Raw genomic sequence first — 8,985 nt, 5'->3', positions numbered from 1 at the left:
ATGGGCCTTAGTGGGAAGAGAGAGGGGCGGCCAGGGTGGGCCGCGCGCCTCCTCTCCCTCTGGTCCGAATTGGACTAGGAGGGGGGGCGGCGCCCCCCTCTTTCCTTTCCCCTCTCCCCCTTCCTTTCCCCCTCCTAGTAGGAGTAGGAAAGGGGGAGTCCTACTCCTACTAGGAGGAGGAGGACTCCTCCTTGGCGCGCCCCAAGGGGCCGGCCGGCCTCCCCCCTTGCTCCTTTATATACGGGGGCAGGGGGGCACCCTAGGACACACAAGTTGATCTACGGATTGTTCCTTAGCCGTGTGCGGTGCCCCCTCCACCATATTCCACCTCGGTCATATCGTCGCGGAGTTTAGGCGAAGCCCTGCGCCGGTAGAACATCATCATCGTCACCACACCGTCGTGCTGACGGAAATCATCCCTGACGCTTTGCTGGATTGGAGCCCGGGGAACGTCATCGAGCTGAACGTGTGCTGAACACGGAGGTGCCGTACGTTCGGTACTTGGATCGGTCGAGTCGTGAAGACGTACGACTACATCAACCGCGTTGTGATAACGCTTCCGCTTATGGTCTACGAGGGTACGTGGACAACACTCTCCCCTCTCGTTGCTATGCCATCACCATGATCTTGTGTGTGCGTAGGAAATTTTTTGAAATTACTACGTTCCCCAACAGTGGCATCCGAGCCAGGTTTTATGCGTAGATGTCATTATGCACGAGTAGAACACAAGTGAGTTGTGGGCGATACAAGTCATACTGCTTACCAGCATGTCATACTTTGGTTCGGCGGTATTGTGAGATGAAGTGGCCCGGACCGACACTACGCGTACGCTTACGTGAGACTGGTTTCACCGTTGCGAGCACTCGTGCTTAAAGGTGACTGGCGGGTGTCTGTCTCTCTCACTTTAGCTGAATCGAGTGTGGCTACGCCCGGTCCTTGCGAAGGTTAAAATAGCACTAACTTGACAAACTATCGTTGTGGTTTTGATGCGTAGGTAAGAACGGTTCTTGCTAAGCCCGTAGCAGCCACGTAAAATTTGCAACAACAAAGTAGAGGACGTCTAACTTGTTTTTGCAGGGCATGTTGTGATGTGATATGGTCAAGACGTGATGCTATATTTTATTGTATGAGATGATCATGTTTTGTAACCGTAGTTATCGGCAACTGGCAGGAGCCATATGGTTGTCGCTTTATTGTATGAAATGCAAACGCCCTATAATTGCTTTACTTTATCACTAAGCGGTAGCGATAGTCGTAGAAGCAATAGATGGCGTAACGACAATGATGCTACGATGGAGATCAAGGTGTCGCGCCGGTGACGATGGTGATCACGACGGTGCTTCGAAGATGGAGATCACAAGCACAAGATGATGATGGCCATATCATATCACTTATATTGATTGCATGTGATGTTTATCCTTTATGCATCTTATCTTGCTTTGATTGACGGTAGCATTTTAAGATGATCTCTCACTAAAAATTATCAAGAAGTGTTCTCCCTGAATATGCACCATTGCCAAAGTTCGTCGTGCCCAGACACCACGTGATGATCGGGTGTGATAAGCTCTACGTCCATCTACAACGGGTGCAAGCCAGTTTTGCACACGCAGAATATTCAGGTTATACTTGACGAGCCTAGCATATGCAGATATGGCCTCGGAACACAGAGACCGAAAGGTCGAGCGTGAATCATATAGTAGATATGATCAACATAGTGATGTTCACCATTGAAAACTACTCCATCTCACGTGATGATCGGTTATGGTTTAGTTGATTTGGATCACGTAATCACTTAGATGACTAGAGAGATATCTATCTAAGTGGGAGTTCTTAAGTAATATGATTAATTGAACTTAAATTTATCATGAACTTAGTACCTGATAGTATTTTGCTTGTCTATGTTTGTTGTAGATAGATGGCTCGTGCTGTTGTTCCGTTGAATTTTAATGCGTTCCTTGAGAAAACAAAGTTGAAAAATGATGGTAGCAATTACACGGACTGGGTCCATAACTTGAGGATTATCCTCATTGCTGCACAGAAGAATTACGTCCTGGAAGCACCGCTGGGTGCCAGGCCTGCTGCAGGTGCAACACCAGATGTTGTGAACGTCTGGCAGAGCAAAGCTGATGACTACCCTATAGTTCAGTGTGCCATGCTTTACGGCTTAGAACCGGGTCTTCAACGACGTTTTGAACGTCATGGAGCATATGAGATGTTCCAGGAGTTGAAGTTAATATTTCAAGCAAATGCCCGGATTGAGAGATATGAAGTCTCCAATAAGTTCTACAGCTGCAAGATGGAGGAGAATAGTTCTGTTAGTGAGCATATACTCAAAATGTCTGGGTATAATAATCACTTGATTCAACTGGGAGTTAATCTTCCGGATGATAGCGTCATTGACAGAATTCTCCAATCACTGCCACCAAGCTACAAGAGCTTCGTGATGAACTATAATATGCAAGGGATGAACAAGACAATTCCCGAGCTCTTCGCAATGCTAAAGGCTGCGGAGGTAGAAATCAAGAAGGAGCATCAAGTGTTGATGGTTAACAAGACCACTAGTTTCAAGAAAAAGGGCAAAGGGAAGAAGAAGGGGAACTTCAAGAAGAACAGCAAGCAAGTTGCTGCTTAAGAGAAGAAACCCAAGTCTGGACCTAAGCCTGAAACTAAGTGCTTCTACTGCAAGCAAACTGGTCACTGGAAGCGGAACTGCCCCAAGTATTTGGCGGATAAGAAGGATGGCAAAGTGAACAAAGGTATATGTGATATACATGTTATTGATGTGTACCTAACTAGAGCTCGTAGTAGCACCTGGGTATTTGATACTGGTTCTGTTGCTAATATTTGCAACTCGAAACAGGGACTACGGAATAAGCGAGCACTGGCCAAGGACGAGGTGACGATGCACGTGGGAAACGGTTACAAAGTCGATGTGATCGCGGTCGGCATGCTACCTCTACATCTACCTTCGGGATTAGTCTTAGACCTGAATAATTGTTATTTGGTGCCAGCGTTGAGCATGAACATTATATCTGGATCTTGTTTGATGCGAGACGGTTATTCATTTAAATCAGAGAATAATGGTTGTTCTATTTATATGAGTAATATCTTTTATGGTCATGCACCCTTGAAGAGTGGTCTATTTTTATTGAATCTCGATAGTAGTGATACACATATTCATAATGTCCAAGCCAAAAGATGCAGAGTTGATAATGATAGTGCAACTTATTTGTGGCACTGCCGTTTAGGTCATATTGGTGTAAAGCGCATGAAGAAACTCCATACTGATGGACTTTTGGAATCACTTGATTATGAATCACTTGGTACTTGCGAACCGTGCCTCATGGGCAAGATGACTAAAACACCATTCTCCGGTACTATGGAGAGAGCAACAGATTTGTTGGAAATCATACATATAGATGTATGTGGACCGATGAATATTGAAGCTCGTGGCGGATATCGTTATTTTCTCACCTTCACAGATGATTTGAGCAGATATGGGTATATCTACTTAATGAAACACAAGTCTGAAACATTTGAAAAGTTCAAAGAATTTCAGAGTGAAGTAGAAAATCATCGTAACAAGAAAATTAAGTTTCTACGATCTGATCGTGGAGGAGAATATTTGAGTTACGAGTTTGGTTTACATTTGAAACAATGCGGAATAGTTTCGCAACTCATGCCACCCGGAACACCACAACGTAATGGTGTGTCCGAACGTCGTAATCGTACTTTACTAGATATGGTGCGATCTATGATGTCTCTTACTGATTTACCGCTATCATTTTGGGGTTATGCTTTAGAGACGGCTGCATTCACATTGAATAGGGCACCATCAAAATCCGTTGAGACGACGCCTTATGAGCTATGGTTTGGCAAGAAACCAAAGTTGTCGTTTCTTAAAGTTTGGGGTTGCGATGCTTATGTGAAGAAACTTCAACCAGATAAGGTCGAACCCAAATCGGAGAAATGTGTCTTCATAGGATACCCAAAAGAGATTGTTGGGTACACCTTCTATCACAGATGCGAAGGCAAGACATTCGTTGCTAAGAATGGATCCTTTCTAGAAAAGAGTTTCTCTCGAAAGAAGTGAGTGGGAGAAAAGTAGAACTTGATGAGATAACTATGTCTGCTCCCTCATTGGAAAGTAGTTCATCACAAAAATCAGTTCATGTGACATCTACACCAATTAGTGAGGAAGATAATGATATTGATCATGAAACTTCAGATCAAGTTTCTACTGAACCTCGTAGGTCTACCAGAATAAAATCTGCACCAGAGTGGTACGGTAATCCTATTCTGGAAGTCATGTTACTTGACCATGATGAACCTACGAACTATGAGGAAGCGATGATGAGCCCAGATTCCGCAAAATGGCTAGAAGCCATGAAATCTGAGATGGGATCCATGTATGAAAACAAAGTATGGACTTTGGTTGACTTGCCCGATGATCGGCAAGCCATTGAGAATAAATGGATCTTTAAGAAGAAGACTGACGCTGACGGTAATGTAACTGTCTATAAAGCTCGACTTGTTGCGAAAGGTTTTTGACAAGTTCAAGGGGTTGACTACGATGAGACTTTCTCACCTGTAGCGATGCTTAAGTCTGTCCGAATCATGTTAGCGATTGCCACATTTTATGATTATGAAATTTGGAAGATGGATGTCAAAACCGCATTTCTGAATGGATTTCTGGAAGAAGAGTTGTATATGATGCAACCAGAAGGTTTTGTCGATCCTAAGGGAGCTAACAAAGTGTGCAAGCTCCAGCGATCAATCTATGGTCTGGTGCAAGCCTCTCGGAGTTGGAATAAACGCTTTGATAGTGTGATCAAAGCATATGGTTTTATACAGACTTTTAGAGAAGCCTGTATTTACAAGAAAGTGAGTGGGAGCTCTGTAGCATTTCTAATATTATATGTGGATGACATATTGTTGATTGGAAATGATATAGAATTTCTGAATGGCATAAAAGGATACTTGAATAAAAGTTTTTCAATGAAACACCTCGGTGAAGCTGCTTACATATTGGGCATTAAGATCTATAGAGATAGATCAAGACGCTTGATTGGACTTTCACAATGCACGTACCTTGATAAAGTGTTGAAAAGGTTCAATATGGATCAGGCGAAGAAAGGGTTCTTGCCTGTATTACAAGGTATAAAGTTGAGTCAGACTCAATGCCCGACCACTGCAGAAGATAGAGAGAAAATGAAAGGAGTTCCCTATGCTTCAGCCATAGGCTCTATCATGTATGCAATGCTGTGTACCAGACCTGATGTGTGCCTTGCTATTAGTTTGGCAGGGGGTACCAAAGTAATCCAGGATTGGGTCACTGGACGACGGTCAAGAACATCCTGAAATACCTGAAAAGGACTAAGGATATGTTTCTCGTATATGGAGGTGACAAAGAGCTAGTCGTAAATGGTTACGTCGATGCAAGCTTTGACACTGATCCGGACGATTCTAAATCGCAAACCGGATACGTATTTTTGTTAAACGGTGGAGCTGTAAGTTGGTGCACTTCTAAACAAAGCGTTGTGGCGGGATCTATATGTGAAGCGGAGTACATAGCTGCTTCGGAAGCAGCAAATGAAGGAGTCTGGATGAAGGAGTTCATTTCCGATCTAGGTGTTATACCTAGTGCATCAGGACCAATGAAGATCTTCTGTGACAATACTGGTGCAATTGCCTTGGCAAAGGAATCCAGATTTCACAAGAGGACCAAGCACATCAAGAGACGCTTCAATTCCATTCGGGACCAAGTCCAAGTGGGAGACATAGAGATTTGCAAAATACATACGGATCTGAATGTTGCAGACCCATTGACTAAGCCTCTCTCACGAGCAAAACATGATCAGCACCAAGACTCCATGGGTGTTAGAATCATTACTATGTAATCTAGATTATTGACTCTAGTGCAAGTGGGAGACTGAAGGAAATATGCCCTAGAGGCAATAATAAAGTTATTATTTATTTCCTCATATCATGATAAATGTTTATTATTCATGCTAGAATTGTATTAACCGGAAACATGATACATGTGTGAATACATAGACAAACATAGTGTCACTAGTATGCCTCTACTTGACTAGCTCATTAATCAAAGATGGTTATGTTTCCTAACCATAGACATGTGTTGTCATTTGATTAATGGGATCACATCATTAGGAGAATGTTGTGATTGACTTGACCCATTCTGTTAGCTTAGCACTTGATCGTTTAGTATGTTGCTATTGCTTTCTTCATGACTTATACAAAGTTCCTACAACTATGAGATTGTGCAACTCCCGTTTACCGGAGGAACACTTTGTGTGCTACCAAACTTCACAACGTAACTGGGTGATTATAAAGGTGCTCTACAGGTGTCTCCAAAGGTACATGTTGAGTTGGCATAATTCGAGATTAGGTTTTGTCACTCCGATTGTCGCAGAGGTATCTCTGGGCCCTCTCGGTAATACTCATCACTTAAGCCTTGCAAGCATTGTAACTAATAAGTTAGTTATGAAATGATGTATTACGTAATGAGTAAAGAGACTTGCTGGTAACGAGATTGAACTAGGTATTGGATACCGACGATCGAATCTCGGGCAAGTAACATACCGATGACAAAGGGAACAACGTATGTTGTTATGCGGTTTGACCGATAAAGATCTTCGTAGAATATGTAGGAACCAATATGAACATCCAGGTTCCACTATTGGTTATTGACCGAGAATAGTTCTAGGTCATGTCTACATAGTTCTCGAACCCGTAGGGTCCGCATGCTTAACGTTACGATGGTAGTTTTATTATGAGTTTATAAGTTTTGATGTACCAAAGTTTGTTCGGAGTCCCGGATGTGATCACGGACATGACGAGGAGTCTCGAAATGGTCGAGACATAAAGATTGATATATTGGACGACTATATTCGGACACCGGAAGTGTTCCGGGTGATTCCGGAGAAAACCGGAGTGCCGGAGGGTTACCGGAAGCCCCCCTGGGAGAGTTAATGGGCCACATGGGCCTTAGTGGGAAGAGAGAGGGGCGGCCAGGGTGGGCCGCGTGCCCCCTCTCCCTCTGGTCCGAATTGGACTAGGAGGGGGGGCGGCGCCCCCCTCTTTCCTTTCCCCTCCCCCCTTCCTTTCCCCCTCCTAGTAGGAGTAGGAAAGGGGGAGTCCTACTCCTACTAGGAGGAGGACTCCTCCTCCTTGGCGCACCCCAAGGGGCCGGCCAGCCTCCCCCCTGCTCCTTTATATACGGGGGCAGGGGGCACCCTAGGACACACAAGTTGATCTACGGATCGTTCCTTAGCCGTGTGCGGTGCCCCCTCCACCATATTCCACCTCGGTCATATCGTCGCGGAGTTTAGGCGAAGCCCTGCGCCGGTAGAACATCATCATCGTCACCACGCCGTCATGCTGACGGAACTCATCCCCGACGCTTTGCTGGATTGGAGCCCGGGGAACGTCATCGAGCTGAACATGTGCTGAACACGGAGGTGCCGTATGTTCGGTACTTGGATCGGTCGAGTCGTGAAGACGTACGACTACATCAACCGCGTTGTGATAACGCTTCCGCTTACGGTCTACGAGGGTACATGGACAACACTCTCCTCTCTCGTTGCTATGCCATCACCATGATCTTGTGTGTGCGTAGGAAATTTTTTGAAATTACTACGTTCCCTAACAAGGGCTGCAACACAACATCCAAGGCGCAGCCCCTCCCCTCCCCAACACCTCTCCTCCTCCGTAAGAGCTTGGCGAAGCCCTGCCGGAGAACTGCCACTCCATCACCACCACGTCGTCGTGCTGCTGTTGGAGCTTTCTTCCTCAACCTCTCCCTCCTCCTTGCTGGATCAAGGCGTGGGAGACGTCACCGGGCTGCACGTGTATTGAGCGCGGAGGCACTGTTGTTCGGTGCTAAGATCGGATTCGGCCGTGATCTGCATCGCTACGTGTACGACTCCTCCAACCGCGTTCTTGCAACGCTTCTGACTCGCGATCCTCAAGGGTACGAAGATGCACTCTCCTCTCTCTCGTTGCTAGTTACTCCATAGATTGATCTTGGTGATGCGTAGAAATTTTTTAATTTCTGCTACGATCCCCAACAGGGATGACATTATTCCATCTACAGATTGCCGCCTTCGCCTTGTATCTTTGAGCAGTGCACAAACCCTAACAAAACTCAAAACATATTAGAAAATAGAGCCCTCCCGTCAGTAAGGGCCGGGATCCACCACACCTCCATGGTCCTAAGACCACAAGAGATGAGGTAAATCGGCGCCGCCGGCAGCTGGAGGCACTATAAACCCTAGTACGTTGGGTGCAGCATACGAGCGGCCGTCGTTGTACGTGGTGTCGTACAGGTCGTGTGTGGCCCGTCTCGTATAGTTATTTAGGTGCAATTCTTGATATTGGTATATAGTTACATTATTGCTGATTTTGAAAAGTGGTTTTCCACATGTATATATTTTTCTCTTGTTTTTATTGAATCCATGCTTGATTTGTATTCTTATTACTGCTACCAACTTTTTTTCTTATTGAACTACTGCTTGATAGCTTCAGAAGACACCCATTCACCGCCCACACTGGGAACCTTTCGTGTTGTCATGCACCTAATCGCTAGATAGGCTGTGCAGCACAGTCCAGTCCGTCGGATCCTCCGAATGCAACGCTGCTGCCCGGGGTTTCCGTGGATTGGCCGAGTATGTCAAGGTCGTAGCAGTTGGGCATGGTGTGTAGGGTGTTGTCGAGAGTATCGGGGAATGGGATTTCGATGAGGTTAACAGCTACATAGCTGAAAAATCATGGATGTCGCCTAGAGGGGGGTGAATAGGCGCTTTAAATAAATATGGTTTAGGCTTTAAAATAAATATGGTTTAAGCTTGAACAAATGCGGAATAAAACTAGCGTTTAGTTTGTCAAGCACAAAACCTAAAACAACTAGGCTCACCTATGTGCACCAACAACTTATGCTAAGCAAGATAACAACTAAGTGATAGC

Source organism: Triticum dicoccoides, chromosome 2B (genome assembly GCF_002162155.2).
Source record: "Triticum dicoccoides isolate Atlit2015 ecotype Zavitan chromosome 2B, WEW_v2.0, whole genome shotgun sequence".
NCBI classification, from domain to species: Eukaryota; Viridiplantae; Streptophyta; class Magnoliopsida; order Poales; family Poaceae; genus Triticum; species Triticum dicoccoides.
Note: the sequence above shows the minus strand (reverse complement) of the source record.